Raw genomic sequence first — 15,906 nt, 5'->3', positions numbered from 1 at the left:
CCAATACCCACATTTCCTTTCACTGCAGTGGACTCACTTAAAACTATCGGTGACAGAAATAGACTCACACATATACACTCACCTCAGTTTTGACAATGGTGCAAAAGTAATTCAGTGGAGGAGGAAGGGTTGTTTCAATAAATAGTGCTGAAACAACTGGCCATCAGTAACTGCAAAAATGAGTTGCAACCTAATCCTCAACCTTATACAAAAGTTAACTCTAAATGGATCATTAGATCTAATGTAAAAGGTAAAACTATAAAACTTTTAGACAACAGTATAGGAGAAAATCTTTGCGACCTGGGGTTAGGCACATTGTTCTACTATATGACACCAAATCATGAACTAACAAAGAAAAAAATGGATAAACTGGATTCCATAAAAATTTAAATTTTTTATTCTGTCAAGATGATGAAAGTTCAGCCACCAAAGTCTCTAATTTGCACAGTAAAGGAAAAAAAGTTCAATTAGAAAAATGGAAAAAGACATAAACTTCACTGAAGAAAGTATACAGATGGTAAATAAACACGTGAAAAGATGTTCAACATCACTAGTCATTAGGAAAATGCAGATTACAACCCCAGTGAGATGACACTACATATGTATTAGAATGGCTAAAATATGGGGCATCTGGGTGGCTCAGTCGGTTAAGCATCTGCCTTCGGCTCAGGTCATGATCCCAGGGTCCTGGGATCAAGCCCCATATCAGGCTCCCTGCTCAAAGGAAAGTCTGCCTCTCCCTCTCCAGCTACCTCTACTCCAGCTCATGCTCTTTCTCTTTTGCTCTCAATCTCTCTCTCAAATAAATAAATAAAATCTTTAAAAAATACAATAAAATATATTTCTAATATCAAATGCTGACAAACACGCAGAGAAATTTGATCCCTCATACATTGCTGGTGGGAATGTAAAATGGTACGGCCACATTGGAAATCATTCTGGCAGTTTTTTAGGAAGTTCAACATACACTTACCATGTAACCCAGCTCATGTCTTGGGATTTATCATAAAGACTGAACGTTCAGGGGCACCTGGATGGTTCAGTCCATTAAACATCTGACTCTTGATTTCATGCTCAGGCCATGATCTCACAGATGGGGGATTGAGCCCCACTTAAGATTCTCTCTCCCTCTCTCTCTGCCCACCCCCCAATTAGCATATGTGTGCTCTCTCTCTCTAAAAAAAAAGACTGAACATTTATATTCACATATAAACCTGCACATGACTGTTCATAACAGCTTTATTTGGGGGTAGCCCAAAAAAGGAAACAACCCAGGTGTCCTTCAATCAGTGAACGGTTAAACAAACAGCACTTCTTCCAAAATAAAAGGAATCAATTATTGATACATGCAACAACTTGGAAAAATCTCAAAGGATTTATGCCAACAGAAAAAGAGCTAATATCAAAACGTTACATTCTGTATGATTTCATCCATCCTCAAAATATAAAATTATACAGATGGAGAATCTTTGGTGGTTACAGAAGGAAAAGAAGGGTGTGACTATAAAAGTGTAGCATATGGAAATTTCTTTGTGGTGATAGAACAGTTTTATTTCCTGATTGTGGTAATGGTTATTAAAATTTGTACATATGATAAAATGTCTTAGAATTATACACAAAGATATTTTTTAAATGACTGCAAGAAAAATTTGGTAAGTCCAAGAAAGAACTGGAAACATGTTAATGGTATTATGGCAATATCGATTTCCTGGTTTTGATAATGTACTATGCCTATGTAAGATGTCACCATTGGGAGAAACTTGGTAAGGGTATATCTGATTTTTCTGTACTGTTTTTGCAGCTTTTTGTGAGTCTAAAATTATATATATGTGTATATATATATGTATTTGAAAATGAGGAAATTTTCCACTAGCTATGGAAGTCAAGTCCAAGAAAAATGGACAATAACCTCCTTGGACTGAAACTTTGATACTTTGTACAGGAAAAAATACACGGTCTAAAAGATCTTGGCATCAATGTGGATGAAATGAGTACTTAAATAATAATAAGATTTTAAATAGTTAAATAAATACATTTTTCAAAATCCAACCATTCAGTCATTCAAAAACAAGATGCATGAGAACATGAGGAATAAGAGCATGGTTATGGAAATCTGGGCTTGAATACTGGCCCTCCCATATAATAGCTATGTGAATTTTGGCAAGTTCTTTATGTCCTACTGTGCTTTTGTCTGTAAAACAGGAATAATAACAGAACTAACTTCTGAGTTTTGTGATTATCATATGTATTAATATATGCTAGAAAAGTGTAAAGTGTGTATTAAGCACCATCTGAGTGTAAACTATTACTACCATTATTTATGTATTCTTTCATTGAAAGTTTGCTTTCTTCAAGGTGATTCACCACAACATACAGAAGATAAAAAGGTAATTTATTTAAAGTTCTGTGTCTTTGAGAATTTTACAATTTAACAGGAGACAGAGATGGAAATGGATAGCACAAGTAAAAAGCGTAAAATCCTAAGTATATAAGAGACAACCAAACTTGGTATTGAAGAAAGGAGAGCTAACACAGCATGTTGAGGGAATTAAGGAGGGGTCGTTTGAAGGGTAACATCTGCACAGGGCTTGAGAACTAGATTTGATTCATCTAGCAGGAACCACATGACCAGCAAGAGGAAGTAGAGTCGGGGCTGTACTCTAGAAACAAAGTTCTGTTAGATTTGTGTACAGTCCAGAAAGAGGTGCGAAACTGATTATCAACACCAAAACACAGACTGATTGATTTTTATTTAAATTCAGTTAATTAACATATAGTGTATTATTAATTTCAGAGGTAGAGTTCAGTGATTCATCGGTTTTATATAACACCCAGTACTCAATACATCCCATGCCTTTCTTAATGTCCATCACCCAGTTACCCCATCCCCCCCAACCCAGGAACCATCAGTTTTTTCCTATGATTAAAGTCTTTTATGGCTTGTCTCCCTCTCTGATTTTGTCTTGTTTTGTTTTTCCCTCCCTTTCCCTACACTGCTTTGTTTTGTTTCTTAAATTCCACACGAGTGAAATCATATGATAACTATTTTTCTCTGATTGACTTATTTCGCTTACCATAATACCCTCTAGTTCTATCCACATTGTTGCAAATGGCAAGAGTTCATTTTTTAATGGCTGAGTAATATTCCGTTGTATATATATATGCCACTCTTCTTTGTCCATTTATCTGTCGATGGACATCTGAGCTCTTTCCATAGTTTGGCTATTGTGGACATTGCTGCTATAAACATTGGGGTACAGATGCCCCTTCAGATCACTACATTTTTGTCTTTGTGGAAAATACAAAGTAGTGCAATTGCTGGGTCATAGGGTAGCTCTATGTTCAATTTTTTGAGGACCCTCCATACTGTTTTCCAGAGTCACTGCACCAGCTTGCATTCCCACCAACAGTCAAAATGGAGATTTAAAATAGATCATGCCAGCACTGAACACCAGAATAAAGACCTATCGAAAGAAGTAAGAAAGATCATTCTTTCACTGAAACAGACTTCCAAAGCTATGAACTCTTTCCCTTCTGCAGCACAGATGCAGCTTTAGAGAAGCCATGCTTGGCTTCTGTGCTGGCAAAATTTCCATCTGACGGAATACTGAGGCAGGGACATATGCTGAGATACTTTGTTTTCTTAATTGCATCTCTGCTTTTCCTGGTGGTTTTGTGAGGGAGAGTAAATATCGTTCTGTTTGCCTGGATTCGCTCCACTCACTCCCTCTAAAAGATTTGTCTAAATTAATGCGACTGGCAATTGTATTGTTCAGATGATAGGCAGGTGAAACAAAACAGTGTTTGCAGGCCCTGTGAAGCAACCTTCGATTGGAGCTCTTAACACCCATTGTTGCGGCATTGATTCAACCCCATCCAGCTTTGAAGTGGTTGGGTAGCTATGTAATTCTTCACAGAATCCTGGCTTTGCATTTTGGACTGAAAACAGTTAGGGCAATTTCCAGATGATGCCCTGGAGACAAGAGGTTTTTTTTTTTTTTTTTTTTTTTTCCTAAGAACTGTTTTGAAGTGTCCCTCTGGGAGAGAAAAGTGGCTTGTTTAAAGGAGAATAAAAGGTTAAGGCCCTTGGGGAATTAAAAGGGCATGAAGGGAATGCTTTAATATTTTCAGATGAAGATCAGTGTTCACCTGGGACAGGCTTCGGTGAAAAATGAGAATTTCATCCTTGCACCCAATGTATGCATTGTACTGTAGGCAAAGGCACATTTTCATTATCCATATTCAAAGGCATTTGTGTGCCAAGGCACAACTCCGTCTGTACTACATCAAACGGAGAATTAGACAAGTTCCTACTTGGGATGCCCATGATTTTAAGGCTAAGCCACGTGCCAAGAGGAAGATGACATCTTTCATTTCCTTCCCTGGAGTCCTTTCCATCTTTTCATACTTCCTGGCTGTGCATTCTTCCTCAACATCACCCAAATCATGTTTTTATGTAAAGTCAGAAACTTGGGAAAGTGACTTCTTTTAAAGTGCTTTCGATTTTCCATCATTTTGTATTTTTAAAAGTCGAGTTTCCTTGACAAAGTATGTTCTAGGTATAATTTTCAATTGAGTAACTATTTAAGGTCCTTTTGGTAATCTGTAGGGACAAAAGTATATCGGGTAATAAAATCCATCATTTTCTCTCAATCACCCCCCCTCCCTTTAGTGCATTTTCTCCTTTCAGTTTCCCATTTCTTTACCTTAACGGCTCAGGTTTTGCCTTCCACGTTGAAGACCAACACAAACCCTTTAATAAAAAACTTGGAAAATACTGAGAACATATCTTATGACAAGGGATCATCAGAATTACATAAGATGATCTGAAATACCTGGTTCTGAAAGCTCTTTATCCTTCTACTTCATGCCATGTAATGGCTTATTCTTTGGAAAGTATCCCCAGCTTGACACAGAAATAATAGTATAACTTAAATGTATACTGTTAGAGCCAGTCTTAGGAGCTACTTTATTGTTTTGTTGTTTTATTGATTGAGAGATTGCTACTTATAAAACTAATATATGTGTATAGAGAGTGGTATCGTTAAAAAGATGTAGTCAAGCTAGACATTTCTATTTCCTATTCTCATTACCCAGCAACCTTTTCTCTTACAATGAGCCGCTAATGGAATCTGAGGACACAAAGCAACACACCCCCTTAATCAGATATTGAACTGTGTGGAAGTGAGCAAAGGTGAAGGGAGCACCTGGCCGCCTTTGATCACCTCCATGAGTTATGACAAGCTGGCATTCTTTCGTTCACCCCCAAAGGTTCTTTAGCCTCAAGGAAATGTATGTGGATTAGATGAAGTGAAAAGTCGAAGAAGACAAATTTCCAAACATTTTTAGAAAAACCAAACAGGAAAAAGAAAGATGGTTATATAGTTTAATAACAAAAGCTATACATTAGATGTCTTGATGTCACAAAGATTTATAAAATCATCTGAAAATTAAATAGCCATGGAGAACAAAGGGGACTTATATTCAGAAGAGGTAACATGGGAAGCTAAACTCAAAAGAAAATATTTTTCATCATATTTATACCCCTTTGATTCCGTGTTCTTAAATGAATAATGAAGAAGTCTTATCTTGCCTTTTGTTCTATACTATATAATTACATTCTCCCAGAGTTTGATTTTTAACTCATCTTAACTTTTTTTCCCCACTTAGGTTCATCCTAAAAGGAACAACGTTTCTTTCTCCTCAGTTTGTTTCCTGCTCCTTTGTGAAATCTTGGTGATCAACCTTGATACATGAAGCCACCAGGATAATTTCCTTGCTCTTTAAATCTAACTTTTCTTCCCTTTGGTTGCCCTTTATGCATAACTTCAGGTCCCTGACATTGCTCTTCAGACACGTCAATCATATTTCCTCAAAAAATTGCAAACATCTGCAGCCAAATCCCTACCTTTATTCCCTGTGGATTTTATTTTGCCTCTTAGCACTGGCTATGAAATGTGTATCATCACATTCTCAGAAAAACATTATTATGTGCTTTATGCATTCTCAAAAGTCCTCCTTAAAGTGTCTCTTTGAAAGTCCTTGCCTCCCTTCTTTTTTATCACCACTTTATTTCCAGAATATATTCTTAATTAGAAAGAACTACATTTGACAGGATAAATTAAGGAAGCTTGAATTCAGATACCTGAATCGATTACAGTGGGGCGGCCTGAATAACAGAACCAGAAGGTTCCCCCCCATCCAGCTGATCTCTTCACATCACTCTTACCCTGACTGAAAGACGTGGCAGAGGCTGAGTAATGCGGCCCTACCAGCACCACAAACCATATACGGTGTGTGTGCACATATGTATTACCCATAGACATGATAGAAATTCTAGAATTCATACAGAAAAAAACCAAATAGACAGACCATAATCCTAACATTCAGGGTTTAAAAATATCAAAATTTGGATATTTTCCTCAGCTTTTTAACTCATGAAATAAACCTACAGACAGCAAAAACTCACTCCAACTGGTGCCCAAGTAACAGATAACCTGAAATTCCTCTCTACACTTTGCATGCACGTATAGTAATATGTAGTATATATATTATATGTAATATGTAGTAATATGCGATAGATTAAAAATTTTAAATATTCTTCATGACAAGCATGATGAGCAAAGTGAAAACACAATAAATTGGGAGGAGATATTGGCAATGTAATTAATCAACCAAAAATTAGCATCTCAAGTACAAAGAGTGTTACACAACCTTAGAAAAAGAGAGCTCAGTGGAAAAACGGGCAGGCATTTGGAAACGCATTCAGCGTTTACTCTCTGGAGGGAAGTCTGCACGCGTTGTGTGGGTCTTATTCACACAAATGTGGGAGGCAGCGGTTCAGAAACTTCACAAACAAGATTCGACAAGGTATCAGTTTTGGCACTTCATCACCCGAGTCATCAATCTGCATTATTGTCCTTGTTTGTGCAGAACAGAACTCCAATTCCCGTAAACAAAACATTAAAGATTTCAAATTCAGGGACAGTTAATCTATAAGAATCTTCTAGAATATATCAGCTTGGGGTCTCTTGAAATTTGCAAGGGTCTCTGAGTTCGTCAATTCCTGATGCTGCTTGACTATTACTTTGTTTAACAATTAGATATGTTCCTTTTATTTTTCAATAAAATGGGTGTCAATGATATGATATCTGTTCACAAGAATGACATGAAAATAAATTCAAAATTTCACAGATGCTTTGACAAAAAAGAGCTACATATATTTGTTATTATATCCCTTACATATAACTGGAATTCAATAATAGCATAAGAACTTATTTACAATAATTATGAAATTAAAACTTTGTGTACAGAGGTGAGGAAATATTATGTTATATTTTATGGCAAAATTTTTGTTTGCTTGCTTGTTTCACACAGATATCTCTAAAAAAGAAAGAAGTAAGACTGCTGATCTCTGCCTCTCTCTCTTTTCTCTTTTTTACCCTGTTCCCAAGGAACTAAGTGGGGGATGACAAATAATTAAGAGAACCTACAAGACATATTTTTCTCAGAAGAGAAATGGATACATACATAAAAGGAAGACATTTAAAGGAAAAAGAAAAAAAAATAGTCAGTACTTTCTTGGTGGTGGATTATTTGTCATATTAATCATGCCTCAGCCACATTCTTGATCACTGTTATTTCTATAAAACTATTGTCTTTAAATTATACCTGGTTTAGTTGAGTTATTCCAGATGTGGATGCCGAGATATAAGAGACATGGGGCTGGGAAGAAAAAAGTCTGAGAAGGGTAAAAGGAGGGAATTAGGGATGGGCAGGAAGAGTTGCAGACCTCAATGCAGTTATGAGGAGTGCCAGGGAAAGGGGAAGAAAGAGCAGAGAGCAGAATGAGAACAACCTAGCTCTGAAGATATTTTGGCCTAACCCATGTGAGTCTCCGTGCCAAAGTCAAGGAATATGGCCTTTGGCTCTGTTCTTAGGGTCCTGATGCTGGGTAAATCTGCATTGAGCAGTGGGAAATTTCTGGAAATTTCCAATTTCTGTAAATTGAATTTCATTCAAGGATACCAGATTCAGAGGAGGATAGGAGACAAATTAAATGCCCTATCAAGAGGCAAAGCAGATGTGGTGAGCAAACTAAAATATTCTCTAATTATAATCCCCATCTCCTAATAGTCATGCTCTTACAATATCGTTCCCCCCACCACTTAAGTGCGGACAGGACCTTAGACTTGCATCTAGCCACAGAATAGGGTAACAGTGAGGGATGTTACTTCAGTGATGAGGTTAGGTAACATAGAGATATCCATCTTGCTAGCAGACTCTCCCCTTACTCTGATAAGGCTTTGATAAAGTTGTCCAGCTGGGGAGGTCCACATGGCAAGGAACTAAGGTGACCTCCACCCAACAATTACGAATCAAGGCTCTCAATCCAACAACACTTGCAAAGACTGAAATCCTGCCAGCAACCACATGAGCTTGGAGTGATCCTTCCCTAATCAAAACTTTAGATGAGGTCCCAGCTCTGGCTGACACTTTGATTGCAGCTGAACCACGATCAGATCTTATTTTAAACCTTTAAATTTCTGGTAATGAGTTACCTAGCAATAGAAACGAATATAACATCTAAAAGAAGATAGCCAGGTGGCTCTTGCTCAGGCCATGATCTCAGGGATGTGAGATGGGCATGGAGCTTGCTTAAGATTCTCTCTCCCCCTCCCTCGGCCCGCTCCCACCACTAGCCCTAACTCTCGCTCTCACTCTCTAAAAAAAAAAAAAAAAAAAAAAAAAAAAAAAAATGTAGCAGAGATGTGTATTAGATGTAGCAGGTAGATAGATATTTTGGGACATTATTTAATTAACTTCTTTAATGGCTTCTGTGATGTGTGTGGCATTCTTTAGATTTTCAGAATTTTTAGTTTGTTATTTTTTATTCATTCCAATCTTCACTCAGTGATTTATTAGCTTTTAGCTAGTAACTAAGATCTGAATAAAGTGTTGGCACGTAGTGAGTTGTTAGAAATAGTATCTGCCATTTTCCCATGGGGAAAACACTCAAAATTAAGTTTATATACAACAAATTACAGTGGTGCACACCTCCTTTTCCTGTAGCTCTCTTTGATGTAATATAATGTCATCTCCTATCCCTTAATTGCCCTTATGTTCCACAATAAATTGAATTTAACAGCATGAAAATCTTAGATGTCATAGTAATCTGAGTCAGTATGCAGTAAAAAGTCTACTGATATAAATTATCTTTGGACAATAAAAACGACCTGCTCACAGAGTGGATTTAACTTGGCGATTATGTGGCAAATATTCGGAGAGATAAGGATTTCTGCCTTCTGTGTTAAACGCAGTCCTGCCCTTTTTATTTTTGAAAATCCAAATTTGACCCAGCGTACTGCCTGTAACACGTTGCCTCGAGTTCAGCATAATATCCCACAGTATAGGGAAATGAGTCACTCTTACAGGAGGATTTGGCATTCTCCTTGCAGTGCAAATCCATTCTTTTATCTCCAATAGCAGGTGTTAATGTAAATTCACTGCACACCTTTGGAAAGGGGGAAGAAGCTAAAGGTTTGGGCTGTTTGCAAATCGCCTGTTATTGTACCTCTTTAAACTACTCTCTTTGACTGCGTGAGGCTTTGATCGCTCATCTAGTTGCAATAGCATGAGCGTAATGCTGCAGGCATGAAGCGATTGGGGGCAGTGTGTTATTGACAGAATCTCCTGAATGATGATTTATTATGAACATCAGTGGGAACAACACTTGTTCTTTCTAAAAAGCCTGTTTGTTCCTCTTGCCTCACCTGGGAGGAGCACACTGCCCAGAACTGAGACACTGTTTGTATGGTTATTTAGCCTTCATACAACGGCTGTATTTTTACCTGGGTTGGCCATTTTTTCTGGTCTTTTCTATTTTGATGACTTCAATCATTTAGAAGTGTGACGTGCCCAGAAATATCTGAAAGCAGACCATTTGGCAAGAAATAAATAAAACAACTAAGAAAGAGACTCCATGATAAAAAAAATAATAATATAATTTGCTTTTTGGGGTGCCTAGGTGGCTCAGTTGGTTAAGCCTCTGACTCTTGATTTCACTCAGGTCATGACCTCAGGGTCATAAGATCAAGTCCTGCATCAGGCTACACGCTGGGTGGGGAGCCAGCTTAAGATTGTCTCTCTCTCCCCCTGTGCACTTTACTCCTTCCCTAAAAAATAAAATAAAATAGTTGGCTTTTGGCTCATAGTAGGTTTCATAAAAAGGATAGGAGATGTTTATAGCATGAAGGTATTCACGTAATTTTATGCTAGAAAATAAAGAACCTTATGTGTTGTGCCTTACAAGCAGTCTAAAACACAAAACTGATTATTATATACTAAATAGCACTGAACACACCACCTCCCTTGGCTGATTCCTGGCATTTTGTACATAGCTAATCTTGGTTCTGCTCCTGCCTTTGTGAATATTTATTTTTCTTCTTCTTAAAGCAGTTTGGCAAGTGTTTCCAAAAAAAACTATTCTCTTCAGGTACTTATGCAGATCCTCGACTTCAAGTAAATTAAATGAATTAAGAAAATTAAATTTTAAATAACATAACAAAATGTAATATTTAAAATGAAAAATAATAGTCACTTCAAACCAGTGAGAGAGACAATCCTAATGCAGACTTTAGCCAATGCATTAAAAAACAAAATTTAAGCTGTAGGTTAGACTCCACACAAAGTTAGCTTATAAAAAATATATATGTATACACGTGCATATATATACATACAGTACATATATGTATATATGCATATTTATATACACATATGTATAAACTATACATACATGTATGTATGTATATGTGCACATGCATACACACATGTATATATGCACTGTTGGTTTCCTTTTTAACTTTATATTTTCACCTAATTAGAAATTTCTAAAGCACATACTAATTCAACAGAAATGCTAGCAAGGAGTCAATGCCTTCCTCAAGGAATGCTGATTATTCAGGTCTAATATTGATCAAGGATTATAGAATAATTTCCCATTCAAACTAATGGAATTTTGTCAGATGCTATTTATTTTTTAAAATATTTTATGTATTTATTTGTTTGTTTGAGAGAGAGAACACAGACAAGGGGAGAGGCAGAGGGAGAGGGACAAGCAGACTCTGTGCTAAGTGCAGAGCCTGGCATGGGACTCGATCTCATGACCCTGAGACCATGACCTGAGCTGAAATCAAGAGTCGGACACTTAACCAACTGAACCACCCAGGCATCCCTGTCACATGTTATTTGGAAGACATATCATATTTTTTAAAGCCTGGAAATTGTCGAGTGATAGTAGTGAAAGAATCTCCAAATCACGGTGTGGTAGAATTCTATTCTGTAAGGTGTGTCTTCTTATTTCTAAAGCATTTGGATGTGGCTTTTTAAATATTTTCTATACAACCAAAATCAGTCACTTAAAACCATGGAAAAGATAATTTCTAATGTTATTGACCTTATGAGAAATGTTTCCTTCAATAGCTAGCTAACTTAATAGGTAAGTCAGTCTTCTCTTATTGTCCAATTATTAGGGCAAACATATGTATTTTGACCACATGTATAATGTCCAGGTGTTATCAACATTGAATGCAGATTTGGCCCAAGTGAATCAAGTTGTATGTGTACCAGCATTGGGGAGGACCCTCTGCTGGTCACAGAGCAGTACCTTCCTTTCTGCATAGACAGGTTATGCTCCAGGGATACATTTTCTGGTCTTTATCATGACCTAGAGATAATCTTAACCGCACAAAACCACTTTTATCCTTGTGCATGTGTTATAAATATGCATGGAAGAAGAAACCATCAAACTTCCCCATCACATGGTCACCATACACTGGGCAAAAGCTGATTCACACTGCAAATCAGTGGTTTCTCCCAAATGTAATGTCAAATATCTGCTCAGAGCTGTGTGATGGTAACTGCTCTTTTGTATCGTCTGCATGAATATTATGCATATACAGTGGATATTGACAGACTCTTAATTTCTCACCAAATACATTGCCCTCAATGAACATCGCACTTATGTAGAGTCTGTCTGCCCCTCCCCCATGGAAAAATATGATTTGGAAGGACTTGACTCTTTTCAAGGAGAGTTATTATGTTTTATTTTAAAATTTGTTAGGGCTCAATGGCTTAAATTCTCCTCTTTAACAAGGTTCCATAACACTTGGAACTTGGGGTGAATGGAATACCGATCCAATAAAATTGAATTTTTTTGATATATCCATTTTGGCAACTCCTAACCACATTTCTTGGCTGCTATGCAAAATTATCACATTTACAGATTAGATTGTCCCAGCGTATGTACATTCACAATCTATATTCATGCCATAGTCCTCTCTACTTAAAAACATGTGCGATGGGCGCCTGGGTGGCGCAGTCGTTAAGCGTCTGCCTTCGGCTCAGGGCGTGATCCCGGCGTTCTGGGATCGAGTCCCACATCGGGCTCCTCTGCTGGGAGCCTGCTTCTTCCTCTCCCACTCCCCCTGCTTGTGTTCTCTGTCTTGCTGGCTGTCTCTCATAAATAAATAAAATCTTTTGAAAAAAAAAATGTGTGATGCCATTCTGGATCCTAATTATCTATTTTAGCAGTTTTCCTAGTAATTTTTTGTTCCACTGAACTAAGTACTCATTACTGTGAATTAGAGATTATATCATTTTCTACTGCTGCATAAAAAATTACCACAAATTCAGAGCTTTAAACAATACCCATTTATTATCTCACAGTTCTACAGGTCAGAAGTCCTGCTGTGCTCGGTTGAATTGTCGGCTTAGGGTCCCACAGGTTGAAGTTAAGGTGTCAGCTTAGCTCGGCTCTTAGGTGGAGGTTCTGGGGAAGAATCTGCTTTCAAACACATTCACGTTGTTAGCAGAATTCAGTCACATTTGGTTGTAGATCTGAGGTTCCTCTTTCCTTGGCAGCCAAGGGCCTCAGTGGTCCTTAAGGCTGCCCACATTCCTTCTTACACAGCTCCTTCATTCTCGACACCAGCAATAACACATCAAATTCTTCTTACACTTTGCAACTCTCTGACCTCCCCTTCTGCCAGCAGCAGGAAAAGCATTCTGCTTTTAAGCTCTCGTGTGATTACATCAGGTTCACCCGGATAACCTAAAGTACAATAGTACCTTATAACATAACATAATTATGGGACTGACACCATGAACTCAGAGGTTCTGGAGATTAGGGCTGGGCATCTTTAGGGGCCATTAAAAAATAATGCCTACCATAGGGATATAGCACAAATTAATGCCAGTTCAATTTAAACATTAAAATACGAACATTTAAAAAAAACCCCACAAATGAACAACAACGACAAAAAGACAACAACCACAAAAAGAAAAACAAATGAACATGGCCTGAAATGGTTAGCAAAACCCAAGTGAGTTGTATTTTCTCAACGTAAGCAGAGAGAAGTGACTAACATGGTCTTTGCAACAAATGTCTAATATTGAGGATCCGAATGTTTAGACTTTGATGATGACGGGGAGGAAAAAGTCTCCTCTGCCGTCTTTGGGTCTCTGGCTGAGCCTATAAGTTAAACTGACATAAGACAGATTCAAAGGACAGAAGTAGACAGATTTCATTGACTTTTTTACATATGCATGGGGGCCTTCTAAAGAAAATGAAGACCCGAAGAAGGGGTCAGAGCAGGACAGTTTCATATGTGTTAGACAAAGAAACAGTAAATTTGTGAAGAACTGACAAGACAAAGGGTTTTATGTTGGGGTAGTAAATAGTGAAGAAGTAACTAGGAATATAAGGGTTAGTTTAACAAGGTTTGTTTGTATAGATTTCTTGGCTCCAAATTCCCTGTCTCCAGTGATTAGAATGTTTTTTCTTCATCCTGATGCAGGGAGGGAACTTCTTACGTGGGAGATTTATGGCCTGTTCTCAGGAGGAAAAAAGAGGGTCAGAATGTCTTTCTTGAGCTGGTTATTTCTTAAAGTGCCTTTAATTCAAAATAATCAATATGGCCAACTGGCATATTTTGGGATGACATATTCTGAATCTCATCAGTGATATTTCTGTGAATGTGGATTGTTTGTGATCAAATTGCTTTGCTTTGATTTCTTTTTCTAAATCAACCAAACCTCCTGGTACCAGGTGATAAACCATAAAGATCTGCTACTGGTCTCTCTGAGAAACGCCGATCAAAATGTTTAGGGTCCTCTTTTCTTGTCCGTCTACACATTCTCCCCTGGTTATCTCATCGACTGGCATGGCTTTAATTTTTATCTATAAAATGATATTTTATAGAATGATGTACCATGTAAAATGATAGACCAAATCTACCTCTTCAGCTCCAATCTCAAGTTAGAAAATAAGATTTCCATCTTCCCACTGGATTTTCAGAAGATTCTTATGCCGTGTATCAGATGAACTCATTATCTCTGCCAACTCCAATACCTACTCCTACTTCTGATGGTGAATGTAAATTTATATTTCAAATAATCATTTTTCATAGATGTTTGGCTGACCCTATATAATAACTTCTCAGTAAAATCTTATTCTGGAAATATTTTCCTGTTCATCCGTACTTCAACTATTAATATTCATTTCAATTTGTTATTTGCAAAAATATTTTAAACTGTTTTCACATCTTGTAAGGATTGATTATAAACAAACTAGTGAGAGTAGTGAGAGTACTATTGTCAACAGTACATTCTCTCTCTCTGTGTGTGTATATATATATATATATATATATATGTATTTATATATCAGGAGGAAGGGACACGCATTTCTTTTTCTTTTTCTTTTTTTTTTAAGATTTTTTTTTTTAAAGATTTTATTTATTTATTCGACAGAGATAGAAACAGCCAGCAAGAGAGGGAACACAAGCAGGGGGAGTGGGAGAGGAAGAAGCAGGCTCATAGCGGAGGAACCTGATGTGGGGCTCGATCCCAGAATGCCGGGATCATGTCTTGAGCCGAAGGCAGACGCTTAACCGCTGTGCCACCCATGCGCCCTGTGACACGCATTTCTTAAAAGTGGCTGTCTCACATAAAGATTAAATGCAGGCACTGTGCCGATCTTAATATGAAACGGTAGTTCATTATTTAGATAAAAACAAGTGTAAACAGGAGATCTAATGTTTTCTTTCCATCTATGCAGTATGTCTTATGGATGCTTACCCATTTTAGGACACTCTTATTATGCACAGCTCCAACGGCAAGCTTCGGCCACTCACTGCCTGACAGCTTTCTCTGGCCTGGAAGAGTGCCTGTATGGCCTCCATACAGGGAGCACAAGAAGTTCCAAGACATTCAGGTTCAAGGTCAACTTTAACCAAAGACTGGAAATCGGTGGGAAGTTACCAGCTTTCGAGCCCCTCATCTGAGATACCTTTCACACATAGTCTACACGGTCTGCTAGAGTTCCGCAGCTAAATTAAATACCAGCTGCACACAGGGGTAACTTGCCCAATAAAGCAATTTTTGTGGAACCCCTTTCCTTCCCTAGTGTACTTCCCTGATTCCTTATTCGTGCTCTCTGGGATCCCTCCGCTAAAAGACAGCACAGGTTGGTCTCAGGGTCTTCCCCTAGGGAAACCCAAATTAAGACAATATATCTATGTATCAACTTGTGCTCTTCCTGGAGCCCATGCACCACACTTTGAAAACCACTCTTCTATAAAATAAAATCTACACATCTCATTTTGTAGGTAGGGTTCTCATCGTTTGGTCTTTGCCTATTACTATTATTCCTCCCCGACCCTACCCTCACGTATAGTTCAGACACATGGAAAGTCTAACCATTCAGTAACAGCCTCATTCTCTTTCATATTCTAGTTCATTTATTCTATGATTTCTCTCCTGCATGAGCTGACAAACACGCTGGAGATCTGTTATTTTGGGGGGTCTAGAACCAAATATATATTTTAAAATGTGGAATAGGTGAATGAA

The sequence above is a fragment of the Ursus maritimus genome, unplaced genomic scaffold, assembly GCF_017311325.1.
Source record: "Ursus maritimus isolate PB19 unplaced genomic scaffold, ASM1731132v1 scaffold_13, whole genome shotgun sequence".
Lineage (NCBI taxonomy): Eukaryota > Metazoa > Chordata > Mammalia > Carnivora > Ursidae > Ursus > Ursus maritimus.
Note: the sequence above shows the minus strand (reverse complement) of the source record.